The sequence below is a fragment of the Bacillus rossius genome, chromosome 2 (assembly GCF_032445375.1).
Source record: "Bacillus rossius redtenbacheri isolate Brsri chromosome 2, Brsri_v3, whole genome shotgun sequence".
Taxonomy (NCBI): Eukaryota; Metazoa; Arthropoda; class Insecta; order Phasmatodea; family Bacillidae; genus Bacillus; species Bacillus rossius.
In genome coordinates this window covers 88797811-88817502 of record NC_086331.1, presented here as the reverse complement: position 1 = coordinate 88817502, position 19692 = coordinate 88797811, and the positions used below count along the sequence as shown (strand labels likewise).

The window sequence follows — 19692 nt, the reverse complement described above, 5'->3', positions numbered from 1 at the left end:
TCAGATACAAGTAAAATAATTTCAAAAAAGTTTTTCTTTACTTTCAAGTAACTGTCGCTGCAACACTGTTTAAACACTATTACACTTAAATTCTATTCATTCATAGATATTGAAATCACTAGTAGAGTTTTGTAAGAAAGTCAAATTACATATCAGAAACACCACTTTTATTATTTTTAATATTTATATTATTACTTAAAGAAACTGATTGCTCATCTTAGAGGCTTAATATGATATATTTAATATCATTATTTCTATGAATATAAACTATACATAGTTGATAGTTTCATAGGAAATAACAGAAAAACTGATTTCAAAGCCTCCTTACTATTAACATAAGTATTCAATGAACAAGCCTGCAATATAAAATGCTGAAAATACCCCAATGACCAGAGCTTTCGCAAACCTCTACCCACTATGCTACTGTGTCTACCATGGGCTGCATAATGAAGTTGAATAAATTAAAAATTACTTACAAAAACTCAATTCCATAAGAAATATTATCAACAAGTAATCTATTAACAATAGTGGGTTTTGTCCTAGGGTAGCAGAAAATAATCATTAACTGCTTCCAAAGGGTCTTACTGGAATAAGTTGCACACCTTTCAAAAATGTTGCCACTGTAAAATTTCACTGTTTCAAAAAATTCATCCAAATGGAAACAGGATAAATGGAAGAAACTGGTAAATTTGAGACTGCCATGATGCAGGAAATTCAATAATCTAATGAACTATTACAAAACAAAAAAAAATTATGCCAAGCAAAACACAATTCTACTTGACAGTCATCTGTGTTCTCCCAGTTTCATCTGTGTTATCCCAATTAATACATTGTGGCAACATAAAATACATTAAAAATAGTAAACCTATGTCTTGCTATTCTGGAACCTTTAATGTGGCCAATCAAAACAATATAATTTCAAAGTTAAAAAATGTATGCCATAAAAGTACACTCCATTTGTTTATCTAATAAATAATGACATCTCAGTGACAACCTTTCAAAAGATTGAATTTCAATCTCGTTTGTGTGTTGGAATCTTGTGAAAATTCCATGTTGGGTGGTCTTCTTGGGTTAGAGAGAAAAGAGAGAAAATTAGTGAAAACAAACTTAATTTTAAGTTTTCAGCAATTTTCTCTCTTGCAATGTAATAATTTTTAATGGTTTTAGTTTTAATAATTCATTTACATTATTATCTTAATTATGTGACAATTTCATCATTATAAACAAAGTACCTATTAAAAAAGTTATGTGCCATTTAGCATCCGAAAATGCTTGTTCAGGCCAGGGGTGTCTTTTTGCCCCTTTAAAAAAACTCAAAATTGAATTATATAAAAAGCTTACATGATAAGGAAAAGTTAAATCATATTTGACATCAGCATAAATTGTGAGTGTATGAGTGTGTGTGTGAGAATGTGTGCGCTTATGTGTGTGTGCGCACGCGCGCGCATGCATGCGTGTAGGCCTACCCCATAAGTAATTATTGAATTAGTAATTATTGATTATATTCAACAAAAGTGTTTCTAACCTCAACTATTTATTTGTAATATGATTTACCAAACTGTTAATTCTTGTAGAAAACTTATACATAGAGCACCCCTCAACCGGAATCATTGGGGGGGAGGTCTATTCCGGTTATGGGAAAATTCCGCGTAAGGGGAGTTGCAGTAGGGAGGCAAAAAAAAAAGCTATTATTTGCTGCACATATTAACTTATATGTAGAGACCCGGAAATTTCGCGGATTCTTATGGCCTCAGGATAGATTTCAAAGTTATAGGTGTGCTCGACCCATGTTTACTTTCCCATTGGTTGATTTCTTAGCGAGAACATTTTTATCCTTGTTATTTGGCACTTACTTCTCTCCTAGCTGGGCATCATTGGTCCATGGTCGTAGACGGGCGTGTCCAAACAACTGCGTGCCAATCATGAACACAGTGCGAGAGTGTGAAGGTTTGCATTCTAGCTTGCGACTAAATGAATCCGCGAAATTTCCGGGTCTCTACTTATATGTATAGCCAAAGTTGTACTGTAAATATTTTCCAAAGTTATAAAACCATACAAAAAAAATATGTAGATCTACATACCTACTGTTTTCAAAACGTGCCCGGATCGTGCCGGGTCGTAAAACTCCGGGCTGGTTGAATTACCTTCATTCTAGCAAGCTGACAAGCGTGTGTTTCTTATCTCTGTGGGTGGGTGCGTGCGTGTGTGCGTGAGCGAAGATGAAGTAGAGGAGGGATCGGGGGAGGTAGTAGGACTACAGCTGCAGTGTTGTGTTACTTCTGTGTTGACGTGCTAGTGATTCACACTTCCTGGAGAGTGTATAGTCACTGCCACGCACAGTTTACATTTCACATACACAAGAATAACACTTCATGCATCTCGTTTAAAAACACAAAGTTAGAGAAATACAGGTAAATGTAGACTGTTTAACCATATATTAACGTATAAATATATACATAATACATATTTGTACACTAAATTATTGTCTACAAACTGAAAGCATCACACGTTGGAAGTAAATGTTACTCGCTATCACTTGTGTCAGTGTCAGTGTCAGCGTGTGTAGTGGGAGTCGGTGTACATACTCTCGGGCCGGCCGGAATTTTCCGTTTACTTGACATAGTGAAACAATAAAACTACTTATAGCATAAACATCTTTATATTCGCGTCCGACACGAAAACCAGCTGTGTATTTACGCAATGCGCGGTAAAGACTGGCTATAATTAGCTCTCTTGACAGACGTGCGCGCGCGCGCCTGCAAGACATGTACAGTCAGGCAAAAGCAAAAACGCTTCGTTCCAGTGCGGAAATGTTTTGGAGATGTTTGTAATGTTTAAATTTTTTTTTTGGAAAATTAGTTTCGGATATCGGGAGTTTCGTTTGTGGGAATTACGGTTGAGGGGTGCTCTACTGTAATTGTATAAAAGTATTTGCTTATGAAATTTGGTTTATGAAATGCAACTATTATTTCACTTATAGAGACATAACACTTGTTTATTGTTGAATATTTCTTGTAATTTGTACACCTATTTCTATTGTACTCTCATGAAATAAAATAATTTAAAAAATATTATAAGTTACAAGCAAATTCACTTGTAATTTGTGAACCTGTAAGTTTTATGCATGAACTTTTATTTACTTTGTCAATCATATACCTTCCAGCAGTGGTGGTGTCTTAACTGCAGTCAATAAATTTAAATTTTTTTCTGTTCAGCCTATACACACTCTTGATTGCCCTGGCATTGAAACAGTTAGGTTAAAAATTAATCTATCCCTGAATAATTTTTATTATTCTCTGCAATATTTATTAACCTCCACAAACATCTAATATGATTATGTTATGTACTGTCAGCTCGGTTGGTAAGGCTGAGAATGTTGTGTTATCTATGGTTCGTTAGTCAGCAGCTGGCATCATGGCGAACAGCTCGTCAGATAACCTGTGTAACCAATGTATCGCGTAATACACACACAGTGCGTGTAACAGGTACATAAAAATGGCGACGAGGAATTCCGGATCGGTTCGTGCATGTGAAGTGGTGTGCGGACGATGATGGCTGCGATTGGGGTTATGGGAGAGTTTGTGCCGGGTCGGGACACGTGGAAAAGTTACCGCGAAAGGATGCAGTTTTATTTTATAGCTAATAAAATTGAAAACGACGAAGCAAAACGCACTGTATTTTTCACTGTCTGCAGGGCGAAACTCTACAACTTAATTTCATCGTTGTTAGCTCCACAGGCTACTGATGAGATACCCATCGCCGAGGTACTCTGCAAGCTTTCCGCACATTTCGAACCGAAACCCAGCGAGATTGTGGAGACATACAAATTTTTGAAATATGACCAGCTAGCGGATGAAACGATAGCAGTCTATCTGGCGGAACTCCGGCGACTGAGAACGCATTGTAACTTCCCCAATTTGGAGAGGATGTTGAGAGACAGACTGGTGTGTGGTGTGCGGGATAGATCGGTTCAGCACGCGTTGCTGTCTAAGGATCCACTGAGCTTCAAAGAGGCAGTGGATATTGCTATGGCGGCTGAGGCAACAGGGAAGAACATATTGGACTTGGAAAAGGAGACGAGAACATCCGGACGGTATTCAGACAAACATGGACACGGGAATACGTAAACAAATGATGTGCCCCCAGGAGAACAAACAGAAACAACAGTGTTGTCGATGTACAGGGAATCATGTTGCGGAAGTGTGTCGGCATGTGAAAACTGTGTGCCGGTTTTGTTCCAAACAGGGCCACATAGAGAAGACCTGTATTACGAAACAAAAACAAGGTAGGGCTATTGGTGGGGCTCAACAGGGAAATGTGGGGAATAAGTCTAACTTTGGACTTACTCACATGTCAGATACAGTAAGGGAGCAAGAGGGAGAACAGAATGAAGCAATGTACAGTTTGAATAACCTGCAAGCGCTGAAAAGTAAGGCACCCTTTGTCATGGATGTTTGGTTGGATGGCAACAAACACTGCATGGAAATAGATACAGGTGCAAGTTTTTCTGTTATTAGTGGGGAAACATACAAGGCCCTGTGACCCGAACAGCCACTATTGGACATGTGTAATTTCGCATTGCGTACGTGGTCCCAGGAACAGTTGCAGGATAAGGGAGTTAAAACAGTCTTGATAAAAACAAGGGGAAGTGAGGCAGTACCACTTCCGGTGTTGGTGGCTGCTGGGAAAGGGCCGAGTTTGATGGGGAGGAACTGGTTGGAGCCCCTTGGGATTTATATGGAGGGCGTTTTCGTGGTAGAGAGTTGCAAGGAACCGTGTGCTGTGCAGAAGAGCCGATGGGTGGAGGAACTGGTAGCCAAGTATCCAAAGGTATTTGACAGCAGTTGTTTAGGACAGTATAAAGGTCCACCGGTATCCCTCGCACTTAAAGAGGGAGCCACACCAGTATTTAGGAAATGCAGACCAGTGCCGTTTGCAATAAGGGACAAGGTAGGGGATGCAATCGACAAGCTGGTGATGCGAGGAGCTTATGAGGCAGTGCCGTATTCATGATGGGCGACACCTGTCGTGCCTATTATGAAATCGGATGGGTCCATTCGCATATGTGCTGACTACAAGGGCACAATCAATCCAGCATGTAAGACAGAGTGTTATCCGTTGCCGACCATCAACGAATCTCTGGCATCGCTGGCAGGGGGGAAATATTTCACGAAGCTGGACTTGGAGGATGCCTACATGCAGGTTGGAGTCGACGAGGGAACGGCAGATTTGTTGACTGTCAATACCATCAAGGGACTTTTTAAGGTCCGCCGATTACAGTTTGGAGTGAGCAGTGGCCCTCCCATGTTCCAAAGGCTCATGGAAACACTCTTGGCAGGAACAGAAGGGGTGGTAGTGCTACTGGACGATGTGTTAATAGTGGGCCCAAATGAAGAGCACTTAACACGTTTTTAGGAGGTAGTGGCGAGGATAGACAAGGCTGGGTTACGGTTGAAGAAGTCCAAGTGTGTTTTTGCATCCGCAGTGGTGAATTTTCTAGGTTATAGGATATATGCGGACGGTATACATCCCACACACGACAAAGTGTAAGCAATCCGTAGGGTACCAGTTCCCCAAAACAAGAAAGACCTGCAGTCTTTTTTGGGCTTGCTCAATTTCTATAAGCGGTTATTGAGAGATAAACTAGTGTGTTGGAGCCACTACACTGACTGATTGATGGAAACGCTGTCTGGAAATGGGAGACACAGCATGCAGCTGCATTTACCAAGGCCAAGGAATTGCTACAAACAGACTGTGTGCTGGTCCATTATGACACCACAAGACCTCTGGTGCTAACATGCGATGCCTCAGAGTATGGCGTGGGTGCAGTGTTGGCACACGTCATGGATGATGGTGAGGAGAGACCGGTGGCATTTGGATCGCGGACACTGTAAAAATATGAGCGGAACTATGCGCAGATCGACAAGGAAGCCCTCGCGGTGATATTTGAGGTGACTAAATTTTGTCAATATTTGGCAGACAGATCATTTACAGTGGTGACGGAACACAGGCCATTATTACGACTTTTGGATCCCAAGCGCCCAACCCCGGACATACTGTCACCCCGCATGTTACAGTGGAGTCTGTTGCTGGGCATGTATGACTACACCATCATGCATAAGCCAGGGGTTCGGATTGGACATGCAGACTCCTTGAGCAGGTTGCCACAGCCGACATCACCAAGGGAAGTCCCGGCAGTGGCAGATATCCTGATGTTTGAAGCAATGCCGGACGCCCCCTTGGACGTCCAGGCCGTGGCACGATGCGTGAGCGAGGATCCAGTATTGAAGAGGGTGAAGCATTTTGTGTTGCATGGATGGCCACAAGAACTACCAAGTGAGGAGGTTCGAACCTACTGGAACAACTGGTTAGAACTGTCAGTCTACCGTAATTGTGTGCTGTGGGGAACTCGGGTGGTAGTTCCGCAGCAGCTGCGAAGTAGCCTACTAGGAATGTAACATGCATCATATAATGGAATGGTGCACTCAAAGGCCATAGCTCGAAGCTACATCTGGTGGCCAAAACTGGACGAAGACATTAAGGAGATTGTCAGCCATTGCCAGATATGTCAGGCCGAACGCAGGGCACCAGCGAAGACCCAGGTGCCTTGGAGCACGCCCCAGAGACCGTCTGCATGTTGATTTTGCAGGGCCCTTTCAAGGGAAAACATTTCTGGTTTTCATCGATGCCTTTTCAAAATGGCCGCCAGAGGTACGGATGGTGCCGTCAATGTCATCGGCTGTAGTGGTGCAGGAGCTGAGGAGTATGTTTAGTAACCATGGTATTTCGGACGTTGTGGTGTCTGATAATGGGACTGCCTTTGCTTCAAGTGAAATGAAGACCTTTCTAGAGAAGAATGGAGTCATCTACAAGTATACGCCCCCATACCATCCGGCCAGTAATGGGCAAGCCGAGCGAACGGTGCAAACTGTCAAGGACAAGTTGAAGTTGAAAGCAGGTGACTGGAATACGAGATTGCACGGACTGCTCTTTTCGTTGTGCAGAACTCCCAGTACGGTCACGCAGAAGACGCCTGCCGAACTCTTGATGGGTAGAAAGCTGCAGACGGTTTTCGACAAGCTGCACCCGCAGTCGCTGTCGGATGCAGGAAAAGGGTTAGTGGAGGACGGGTGTGATGGTAAAATGAGACAGTTTAGTGAAAACGACCCAGTGTTAGTACGCAACTATGGAGCTGGACCCAAGTGGGTCCCTGGAGTGGTAGCACGTAGGGAGGATCCAGTTACATACCAAGTGCAGGCTGGAGGTCACATGGCAAGGAGACATGTCGATCAGATGGTGCGACGCAATATTGCTACATGACTCCAGGGGAGCTCGAGGTTACTGGTGGGAGAAGCATCTGGGACACGGCCCCAAGAGCAAGAAGAATCACTCCAGCAAGCTGTCCATCGGGGGAGACCAGAGATTCAGCAGCAACCACAGAGGTCTCCAACCAGTACAGCGACACGACCAGGATCATCTGGTACGAGGATAAGTAGCAGCGAGATGCCCCCCCAGCGAGTGGCCAGTTCCCTAGTGTTGGGGGACTCTGAGCTACCATTTTTGGGGTTTCCTAGTGACTGCGGTTCGGCAGCTGCTGTTGATCATGTTCGTCCAGGGCAGCAAACATCTGAGGAGCTTGCTGGAACCTTGGAGTTCTCACTGCAGGAGACCCAGGGACAGCCCCAGGAGCTGAGTAACTTACAAATGAGGGTGAGGGAGCGATCCATACGAGTCAAGAAAACACCAATAAACTTGAGTGACTACGTTCTCTATTGTGTATAACCAATATGTACAAGTGCTTAGGGTAAAAATCACTTGGAGGGAAGGACTGTTATGTACTGTCAGCTCGGTTGGTAAGGCTGAGAATGTTGTGTTGTCTATGGTTCGTTAGTCAGCAGCTGGCATCATGGCGGACAGCTCGTCAGATAACCTGTGTAACCAATGTATCGCGTAATACACACACAGTGCGTGTAACAGGTACATAAAAATTTATTTCCTATTTCAAGGCTTTAGAAGATAAACACACTTTACATCAAGATAATATAGTAATTATCGGTGTACTAATGCACATCAAAAACGAAGTACAGCATTTAATCAATTTTATTTCCAGTCTTGGTTTAATGCAGTACAACAAAACCTATCTCATAGTAATCTTTTAGATCTCTGTTTTACCAATATCTCTCAATGTATTATAAGCAAGTCCGATGCAGCACTTGTTAAAGAAAACAGTCACTATTCTGCCAAGAATGTCATGTTAACATTTAATAGTCTCCCTTATTTCATTAATTTGTCTGTTGTTTTAAAGTCCTATAAAAATGGTGATTATCTTGGCCTGTACAACAGTAAAAGAAATCATGATTGGTCCAATTTTTATAACTCACATAACATCAATTACCTTGAAGATGAATTAAATACTTGTTTTTGTATTAATATTAATGGTTTTATGCCAGATATAAAAAAGTTCTAATTACCCTTCTTGGTTTTCTAAAGATATAATTCAAGCTTTAAAATAAAATAAAAAATAAAACATTTTCATAAACTATTTAGAAGAAACAATAACATATATTACTACTCTAAATTTTCATATTTCCGGAAACGGGTCAAACGAGACAAAATCAATTGGACAAGACTGATCACAAATAACATCAAGAACAATCCAAAGAAGTTATAGCGCTATGTAAACATAGTGAAAAATGGTTAATTACAACAACTTTCTTTAGAAGTGAATTGTAGTATATCTAGTGATCCAAACATACTATCAAATGTATTTGCTAAGTACTTTTCTAATGTTTGTGTCTCTTCAACCAACACTTACCATGTTCCACATAATTTAATGTATGACACTATTTCAGTTCCATACCTGCCAACTTTTTAGTTTGGTCATCAAGAAAACTTTTAAATTGGGAAAATGTATCGTAAATCAAATGCGGCAATTTTTAACATGCTTTATGTGCAATTATTTTCTATTTTTCTATTCCATTTGGTTTCTGCTAATTTACTAATGACATGAAGGGCATATCGATGGCCTAGAATGAAAACCTAATACAGTCAATATTGTAAATGTACTGGGAAACTAAACCTATCCAGAATGTACCAATTTACACAGCATGTATATGAAAAGCAAAATGATCAAGTACAAAACAAAAGCAATAGTATTCATTAAACAAGATTACTTAAAGACATACCTTGCTATATCACATGTTTGTTACATATTTCAGTCATCTCCTGATTATCATCCTTGATGCAATTTTAAGACTTTAAATGTGCAGCAGTTGCCTTCTTTGCTTTACCTAAAAAATCAGAGGTAAACCTTTGTTCATAACAAACACAATTCCTTGATTTCAACACAGAAATAGACTGCAAAGTTTCAGATGACATGGAGGACCTAAATTGGGTTCTGTTTTTTTTTTACCATACTGAAAATGTGCTCACATTCTGAATTACTGTGGGGAATTGACAGAATTGATAGCATTATCTTTGACAGTCTGTTATACTTCAGGAAGCCATCTACTCCACGAACTCTTGATAATTCAGCCCACTTGACATCAACAGTGCCTTCTTTTTCTAGAAGAGATGAAATGTCATCAACTTGAAGTGCCACAACTTGTTGCTGGACTTCCTCCATGGCTGAATCTATTGTTTCATTGTCCGTCAAAGGAAGGATAAATGGAAACTTTTCCACAAAAAACTTAACAGAGGAGAACTTTGCAATTGCAAACTCATTTAGTCGAGCCACTTCTGCATGTTTCAGAACTTCACTCTTGAGGGGAAACTTGTTTACTATATAGTCGCATGCAGTAACAAAATATTTCCGCACTGAAGCAAAAAACAATACTTTTTTTTTTTCTAGTTGAGACACTAAAGCTGAAGTTTTACTCCCAAAAACTACTTCATTATCTTCTCTTTGATTTTCAATCAAATGGTACTTAAGCAGAAGAATATTACCACTTTTCACAACTTTTGGCTTTACAAATTTTGATAATAGATCTCTCAGTAATGTGGTGAGAATTTCTTGAAGAATTTGTGTTTGTGGTGAAAACGACTGAAGTAAAACATTTACTTTGTCAAACATAGGTATTGTGTTTAGAAGGAACGTACAAAATGTACAATTCAGTTTAGAGGAAAGAAACAGAAATAATTTTTCCTTACGGCTCAAAGACAGATTCTGATTTTTCAAAACTGGAGCACTGATACATCTATCATCCAATGCAATTTGTTTACTGCTACTTGCCTCAGTGTCTGCAACCACGTCGGATACTCTCTTCCCATGTTTTTCACTTCCCTTTGATGGAACAGGATCATCTGCAGGTTTCTGAATTTTAGGGATCTTGTATGACGACAGATAAATGGCATTACTTGATTTCTTTGCTGCAGACACCTCTTGTTTAAAAAAAAACTAAGAAATGGTTCCCACTGATCCATCAATCTTTTCAAACTTCTGCCAAGTGATAGCCATCTCGTACAGCCATGCTTCAAAAATTTTTTCGTTTCTTTATTGTGCAACTGTTGAAATTTCTGCAGGCTCTCTTTTCATTTAGCACTTTTCTCTAAAAAGTAAAATATGTCTATCAGGATGTCCTCTACTTTTAGTGGCAAAATTGCTACAGCCTTCTCTGCTGCCAAGTTTATTAGGTGACATGAACACCCAATAACTATTATTTCTTCATGATTTTCCTTCAGCAAAGCTGCAACACCATTCTTAGAACCGACCATATTCGGTGCATTGTCAGAACAAAACAAGACACAATTTTTTAGAGGTACATTTTTCATTTTCAGCTGTGAAAGCAACATATTGCCTATGTTCTTGCCAGTCGAATCACCGATTAACTTAGGCACTGAGAGAACCTTACTAACTATTCTACTCTCATCATTATCAAAAAACGTAACTACAATCGGGTACAGCTTTTCATCTGTATCATTACTTCCATCTGTGGCAATGGAAAATGCACTAACCTGCAAACATTTCACAACTTCAGAAGTGACATCACACGCCATTTCATTTAAGATACACGTTGCTCTAGTGCGACCGCAGGAAAATTTCTTTGCTATTTCAGAGTCCGGGAACATCTTTCTAAATAATGCACCAGCGTGGTCTGCTGCATTTAATGCAATATTATGTTCATTCAAAAACAAAACAAAGAGACATTCTGCTTTCGTCACTTCCAACCCCGTGTGTGCAGTACTGGTGAAAAAGCTATCAATCTTCTTATTTTCTTCTTCAGAAAGCACGTTTTTCCTATGCTTAGGACACTTAACGTGTGTAGTTATGTCGGACCTACTTCCATGAGCAATACTAAAATCACACCGGCACACTGTGCAAAACACAAAAGTTTCTCCTTTTTGCGATTTCAGAATACACGGGAATTCGTTGTTATACGCAGCACGGTAAGTCTGAACATATTTCTTATTGGCTAGCTTACTCATGGTTCCCACCACGTAAATACACACGAAAAAACGGTTGTGCAGCACTACATTGGAACTACGAACAATAGTCAGCCATTTTGGAAATAATATAAGGAACAAGGAAAAGACCAAGGAGGTAGGGCTGACGTCACAATTATTGTGGTCCGTTCCTCCGTTTACGAAGTACTTTTTCGTTGCGGTAAGTGGAAAACAACCACAGACCGTTCAGTCCAAACCATATACAAATAACTATCTCTTGTTTTATTTTCATTCCGCCTTCCGTCGGTGCGTCGGTAACATGGCCGGTACAGTAAAAGTTGGCAGGTATACATGGCCGGTACAGTGAACGGTAATAAACCACCACGCAAAAATAAATCCGTAAGATATTAAAGACGTCCGTAAAACCGTAAAATAGTATTAAAATCCGTAAAACTTACGGACAATCCGTAAAAGTTGGCAGGTATGCGTTCCCACTATCTCATAAAGCCTGGTGCTTTGAGGCATCAAAGCTTTAAAACCTTTCTGATGGAATACCCAATTTCATATTGAAAGGCTGTTCCCATCTGCTTGTACCTCTTAACTCATTTAATATTTGTCAAAAAACTCAAGTTTTTCAAAATAAATTAAAAATTGCCAAGGTCATCCTCATTCATAAAAGTAAATCTAAAATAAAAGTATCTAACTATCGAGCAATTACTCTTCTAAATGGTTTTTCTAAAATTTTTGAATAAAATTATTTATAAAATTATCAATTTTCCACTAAAAAATAGATTATCTAATAGTCAACACGGTTTTAGATCTGGAATGTCCACAACCACCAACTTAATTACCTTCTCTAATCCCCTTTATAACGAAGACTCAAACAGAGGCCAGGTTGACGCCTGCTACTTTGATTTAGTCAAAGCCTTTGAAACTGTCACACCCAATATTATTAGGTAAATTATCAATTATTTTTTTCTGATAAATTTGTGAATTGGTTCAGTTACCTTAACAAGAGAAGTTTTCATGTCTCTATTAACAACAGCAACTTAACACATTTTGAAGTTAATTCCAGTGTTCCTCAGGGTGGTACATTTGTCACCCCTACTCTTTAACCACTCAGGCTCTGAAGCACTCAACTGGTGTCTTGTTTGAAGACAACCTTCAAATGTATAGGAAAATTACCACCCTAAATGATTGCTTATTGTTTCAATCTGTTATTAATGAAGTTGTAAATGAAGGTGTAAATCTAATTCTTCTACACTGTGATCAAACTAAATTAATATCCTTTACCACAAAATATCTTCCCATTAAATATGATTAGAAATTAGAAAATGCTTTAATCCCAATAACTACCAATTTAAAAGACCTTGGAATTATTATAGATCCGAAATTATTTTTTCATCAGCATGTAGAAAACCTAATTTCTACCTCTCATAGAATACTAGCTCTAATAAAATACATTACTTTTTATGCAAAAAATTGTGATTCTATTTTATCTCTTTTCACAGAACTAATAAGATCTAAACTTGACAATTATTCAATATTATGAAACAACATTAATTCATCTGATATCAACAAACTAGAAAATATTCAAAATAATTAATTAAACTTTGCATTCTAAACCATTTTCCTCTGTCTAAATTAACTTCTCTTTCTGATCGATGGGACTATCTGGAATCACTATTTATAAAAAAACTGCTACAGTTATAAAATTAATTGTAAATATTTCCAGGACAACACTGGTTTTAAAGGTTTCCCAATTTCATAGTAGTCTAAAATCTAAATTATGTACAATTAATAAAACCAATGATATTATCTTCAGACCAGCCAAGAACTACAATCTGATCAATATTGGTCAACATGAAATCTAAATTAATTTAATTAAATAATCTCCATATTTTATTTCTATATCTAACAATAATTAATTATTTCACTATTGATATATTAAACCCAACTATTTACCATAAACTTTAAAATTATCTGTCTATAATTTATTTCATCTCTCCCTGTAGAGTATAATTGTATCATTGATCAATTGTTTATTTTGTCCATGTCTATTGTTTGTTTTGTCCTTTGTATCTTGTTTGTATCTTTTTACGTGTATTTTTTATTGTGTTATTGTTTTCTTCACTGTCTTTGTTTCTTTTTTTATATCCCCGTGCACACCCTAGTAACCTCTTTATGAGGTGTTGGTGTGCATTTCACAACTGTAATAAATAAATATAATAATTTGTAGATAAAATCAGCTGACTTGAAAAAATTTGTTACATGTTTACCAATTCTTACAAGTATGAACATATTTTTATGAAACATTTGTAACTTGTAATTTTGCAGCTTGTTAGCAGTAGTGTTTATGAAATAGAGCCCCAGCATCCCTATTGACAACTATGTATGACTAGTAAGTTGTGTGTTCGCATCCTAGGACCGTTCACGTTTGCTGGGCTGGTGTACATGTACACCATTACAAGCAGCATTCAGTCAAGTTCAGTGTAGCACTGCCATGCCATGTCCAAGAAAACAGGCATTTGACTGCTGGTCAAACAAGCAATATATTGGCCACTTGTTACATGTCTCGCAAAGCAGCATGTTCAAAAGTAGAGAGACACACAGACATGTGCCCAAAATACAGCATAGTAGTCATCCTTTTCCTACAACTTCAGTCTAGGATTAATTTCTTCAGGTAGTGGCCCACAAGCGGTCAACAACAGCCGGCAAGGCTCTCCGTTACGAATTATCCAGAGCAACGGAGGTTCGTACCTCTGATCAAACTGTGAGTGGATGACGGTATCAAGTGGGTCTTTATTTCAAATAATATATGCACATGATCAATGGAATCGGACTCTAGCCTGTCAACATTGGACCACTGAAGGGTTCTCGGTAGAGTTGATTGTTAACGTGGCACGCTCTTATGGTGCAAGTAGTGAGTTTTATCTCAACACCCCGGCACGATTCATTTATCATGGTTGCTACAGAAATAGAATCTTAGAATTCCCTGACTTTTCCCTGTTTTCCAGAAATTTAAGAGAAAAATTCCCTGACTTTTTTTGAAGTACATACCATAAATATTAACGTGCATATGATTAAATGTAATATAAAAATTTCAACATGAGGTAAAATAAGTTTTTTTTGTGTTATTTTGACGGCAGAATTGTGAATGCTGCAAAAACGGTTAATATTTATTTCCATATGTTCATATTAAACACTATTACACTTAACATTTTAGTAGCGCCATTAAAGAGGACCACTTTAATTTTTACTGTATATTGCGCATTTAGTCATATGAACACTTACTTAAGCATAAAATTTCATTTCGCCTGCAAAATAACTTTAAACACTATACAAATTACATAAATGCACAATTTCATTTACACTGTAAAAAACCCATTAAGAGTAAAAATTTTTAAACAAAAAAACATGAAATAATTTACATACTATCCAAAAACCTCACAAAAAATAAGTTTTTGAAGACAATATCACCAACAATTATGTTAATTGCATATTGTAAGCTCATATAGCATAAATTACATCCATGATGAATTACTAACCTCCTTCACTAAAATCCCAAATACATCTTTGGAATTTCATCTTTAAAATAAGTTGCATTAAACTGTCAATCACATATACTTAAGCATATTTTTTTATATATAGAACTAATTATGCTAACAAACTATACTACACAAATTACATATAAAACATATAAACTCTTACACACTGCAATAAGCTCTCAGGATGTGAAAACAGACATGGAAAACAGCAATTTCAATTTATCTATGTGTTTTCTTTGTTTTTAAGCCATGTTTAGCACAAATCAGGTTGCACAAAGTGGGCTAACATACACTATAATTGTCATTAATTATACATGGTTGCGTAGTTAAGTAAGAAAAAAAATACACAAGTGTCTACACTGCAACACCACCAACAAAAAATATACAAATAACTTTGGAGTCCTACAGAACTCACGGATTATAACGGTTGAAAAAAAAGTAATTAAAAAAATAGGTAGAAAAAATGCAAAAACATAACAGCACACAAAAGCCACGTGTTTTCGTATCAGCTTGGTAGGTAGTTTTCAAAATGAGAACTGGTATTGCCTCTTTATCAAAATGCACTTTATTTTCTTATGATCGCATCAAAAACTAACTTCACCTGAAACAACGCCTTTAAATTCACGTAATAAGCTTTGTACTCACCTTATTCCAAGTGAAAATAGCCTTCAAAAGATAAACGACGCCATGCCCGTTCTGTAGTTCACTGCATGGAACGGAACATAATACAAAGTCTCAAGGGCAAATTAAAAAGGAGCAAAACACGAACAATTGAAGGCCTGGGTTCGCTAGTGAACTAACGAGTGCCTGGATTGGTCACAAGTAATGGTGCGTGGTTGTAACAACCTATTGCAACGGAGAATCGTAGACCAAGTAAAAAAATGTTGCAGTTGCCGTGTGCCTTAAGCAGCAGCCTTTTAGCGGAGTTGTTCGGTAGTGGTACAAGCGCATCAAAACAAAGCTTTGTTTGAATTATACGTAACTTTAAAATTGCCAGAACTCGTAGAATTTTCCCTGACATTTCCCGGAATTCCCTGACCATTTTAATTTCCCTGACATTTCCCGGTTTTCTAGTTCTGTAGCAACCATGATTTATGAGCACTAAGTCGGTAGCCAAGTGGTTCAGAGCCCACTATAATCTTGGAGGTCCTGTCGCCTTAAGGGCCCCGCCTACCTAGGCACACATAACATGTGCAGAGCTTCAGAAAAAACCACGTGATTAGAAAATTGTTCAAGGTATATAAGTGGTGTCTGTTTACGAAAAGCATTTAGAATACGCTGAGGGCGGATGGGTAGTCCTGTTTCACCAGCAGTACAGGCATACTCAGGAAATCCATCTGTTTGCTAGCGAAAGTGTAATATTCTAAATAAAGAAGTACAGTAAGTCTTCTATTTACGTCGTACTGATTTACGTCATTTCGGATTAACGTCACTAATGTTTGAGTACTCATGTTTCAATATAAGTTGTCGCCGATTCACAATAACGTCGTTTACAATGACCGTAAATCTTTATTTTAACCAAAACACCGTATATAATTCGTTTATAATTCTTTGTTTCCTTCGGTAGTTAATTTATGCTATGTAGCGTAAGCTACACGTTCACCGCCTTATCTTATCATACATCATGAGGGACGCTTCCTGCTCTTACGTACAGTATGTACTATATATCTGTTTTTATATTTCAATCAATAAAGGTAATAAAGCAGCTGGTTAAATACCATTCTATAAAGCTGAGAAGTACTAGTTGGACTTGTTTCCCACGCTGTCGGTTGTCATTTGCTGATAAAATTGCCCGTTGTCACGTCTGTATGCCAGCGCTTGCGGCCGACCTTGGGCCGTGGCCGGCCGGTGGCATGAAACATGGCTCATTTTGCGTCGTTTCTATTTACATCGCGGTTTTCAGGAACATAACCCCGACGTAAACCGAGGACTTACTGTATTGGTGAATTTTATGGATGGGAGTAATGGTGGGATGACAGAAAAAATTCTTAATTCCCTTTTAAGGCACTTCACTGACCCCTGAAACCATCAAGAGATTATGCAGGCCTTCACGAGACCCTACAGTTGTTGGCTATCACTTTAACCTCGTTGATGAAAATGCTTCAATGAAGCAACGTCAACAGAATGGACAGGCCTGCAGAGTCCCTTGACATGAATGCCCTTGAGAATGGTTGGGACATATGAAAGTGGCCATTTCACAACATCTTAAACCACCCTAAACTCTCCAGGAACTTTGCGCAGCTGCTGTTGAGAAGTGAGACGTTCTACCCCAAAACAACCTTGATGCTCAATTGCCTCACACCGTGGAAGAACTCATCTGTGCACATAAAGGAGCTTCCCATTATTAACATGGAAAGTTATGGTGCTGTATGGCAAATGCTGCAGTTCAGGTATGTAATCAGATGGGCAAATAGTTAATGAAAAAGTTTGTAAGTTTATCCAACATGTTTTATTCTCAAAATCTATCAATCATCACAAGTCTTTGACATTTTTTTACAAGAATTCTTCATTAATTATAAACATCAAGAACATTATATATGTCACATTCCACTGTGTAGTTGACTCTGAATTGGTTTCTTGGGAATGGTTTCTTTCAAGTTCATTTCAGTGAAGCAAAATGTTTTCATCTTTTTGTGTAGTGCCTGTTCGGATGTCAAACTGCATGGTTGACATCTTATTTCTACATTACAATTATCTCAAACTAAGCCATCAGCCAAGCAACAAGCATTTGGCAGAAAATTGATAACTTTCCCACTGAGTATATTGTTAACAAACTGTTTGCCTTATCAAATGAAGAATTGTACAAACAGTAAACCTACAAGGTAAACAGTTAAATGGCTATTGTATAATGAGTGCTAGGAAAATTTTAATTTTGTTTGTAAAGGATCTATTTTTATATATACTCTTAATTGTTGCCAAATGAAATTTTGTGACATTCCACAATTATTTGAACATCTTCATGAATACACAATTCTTCTCAGATTTCCCAAAAACAGCAGTGTGCAAGCATTTTGTGCTTACTGATAAGAATTTCTAACACCTCAGAATTGGTGAGGTTTTAAGCATTTATTTTCCTTTTGTTCCTGTTTCTTTAATTTTATTGTTCATTTCAGTTTATTGCTTAAAATCTTCCATGAAGCATAGAGAATCAAGTGGTTACCCTATTTAACTTATTTAACAGAAGGTTTGGTTAGGTCAGGTGAGTCACAATGTAATTAATATGTTAACATACATAGTTAAATTATTAAATGTCAAGAAATGTATGTTTTTAAATCATGACTGGATTCTGGTTGAAGTCATGAAGAAGGAAATTATACAGTTAAATATATTACAAGTAAATATTGCTGAAAAAACTCTTGAAACTGCTCATATAAAAAGCTCTGTAAATGTTCAGAATTACCAATTTTCATTTTTTGTGACTGGAAAAACTATTTTTGTCACGTTATATTCCAGCGTGGAAGTGTGATACTCCGGTCAGATTTTTTTCCAATCAACAATTTAATGTTCACTTAATTTGCTTGTATTCAACTACAATTATGCTACATTTTAATATAGCTACTGAAGATTGTGGTACAATTATGATAGACTTTCTGCACTTCTGTACAACAACGTGGTTTTCAATATTTTACAAAAAAAAATATATCTTACTGAAATTTAGCTTACTCACATTAACTAAAACCTAAACTGGAATAATAAAAGCAATTTTTACACGTTGGCTACATTTTCTAAGGTACGTAGGTTTTCACACATCTAGGCGATCATAAGAGAGGATCTGGCAAGGTCAAATCATCCACATTTAAATACAGTAAAATCCTTTTAAAATTATTGCTCACCTACCACTAGTAAGTCAAATATAAAGGAATGCATAATATTTATGCATAAAATAACCCAAAGTAAAGACAAGAATATAAGAAAAGATGATAGTAGAAAAGAATATTATATAAAGCCAAAATAGACTAAATTGGTGCAAACAAGTTGGTAGCAATTGCACCTGGTTCTTTTTATTTTATTACAAGACATGAATAACAAATTTCATATCCAAACATAGAATTTAAAAACGGATAATGTGTACATTGTAAACAAGAAAAAACATCTGACTAATAAAAATTCATGGATAAATATGCTTGTAATATTACAATGCCCACAACTAGGCAAATGTTAATAGTAGAAGGTAGAAAAATTATTTACTGAATTCTCTAAAAAATGAGATGCAGACTCTTTACAAAATATTATAACTTAAGAAGGGGAAGAACTTTGAAATGTTGATACGAGAAACAAACGTGAGAAAGGCTGCGACTCGTGCAGGTGCACAGCTGGCTGACATCATGTGGCCGCACAACATGAGATGTTCCGCGCACACCTGGGTAGCCGCTTCCCCTCCCTCCAGCCCTCAGCTCCCCGTGCGGCGCTGTTAGTATGACATCCGAAACCTGACAGCTGCGGAGTTACGCGAGCCGCCGACATGTGTTTTGAGAGATTTCTGCCGTCAGGTCGGCATGGAATGACGCGACTGGCCCCAGCCGCACTCGCGAATTCGAGAAGGCGCCCGGGCTATATATATGCCTGGGACGCCGGCCTTGGGGTCTGAGTTCAGTCAGAGTTCAGGCGGGAGCTTTCCAGCGGCGGAGTTTCCGGGGGATAGTGCCGCGGGTGTGACAGAGTGGCGAAGTCCTTGGACGAAGGTTCCAGGGCAGGAGTTCAGTGGAGTCAGGAGTTTTCCCGCGGCGGAATTTCCGGGCGATAAAGCGGCGAAGTCCCTGGA

General features: G+C 38.3%; 1 protein-coding gene across 7 annotated transcripts in view; it reads right to left on the bottom strand.

Moving 5' to 3' along the window:
• LOC134529439 (DDB1- and CUL4-associated factor 7) overlaps window positions 1-19692 on the bottom strand; it is a 200128-nt gene that overhangs the window by 108421 nt on the left and 72015 nt on the right. The window contains exon 1 of one of the 7 annotated variants that reach the window (XM_063363535.1): window positions 9186-9682. The exons of 5 other annotated variants lie outside the window; for them this stretch is intronic. The gene's annotated coding sequence lies outside the window, so the exon portion shown is untranslated. Of the gene's footprint in view, window positions 1-2081; window positions 2104-9185; window positions 9683-19692 lie in introns of those variants that run through there. One more of the 7 variants, XM_063363538.1, reaches the window with a different exon arrangement.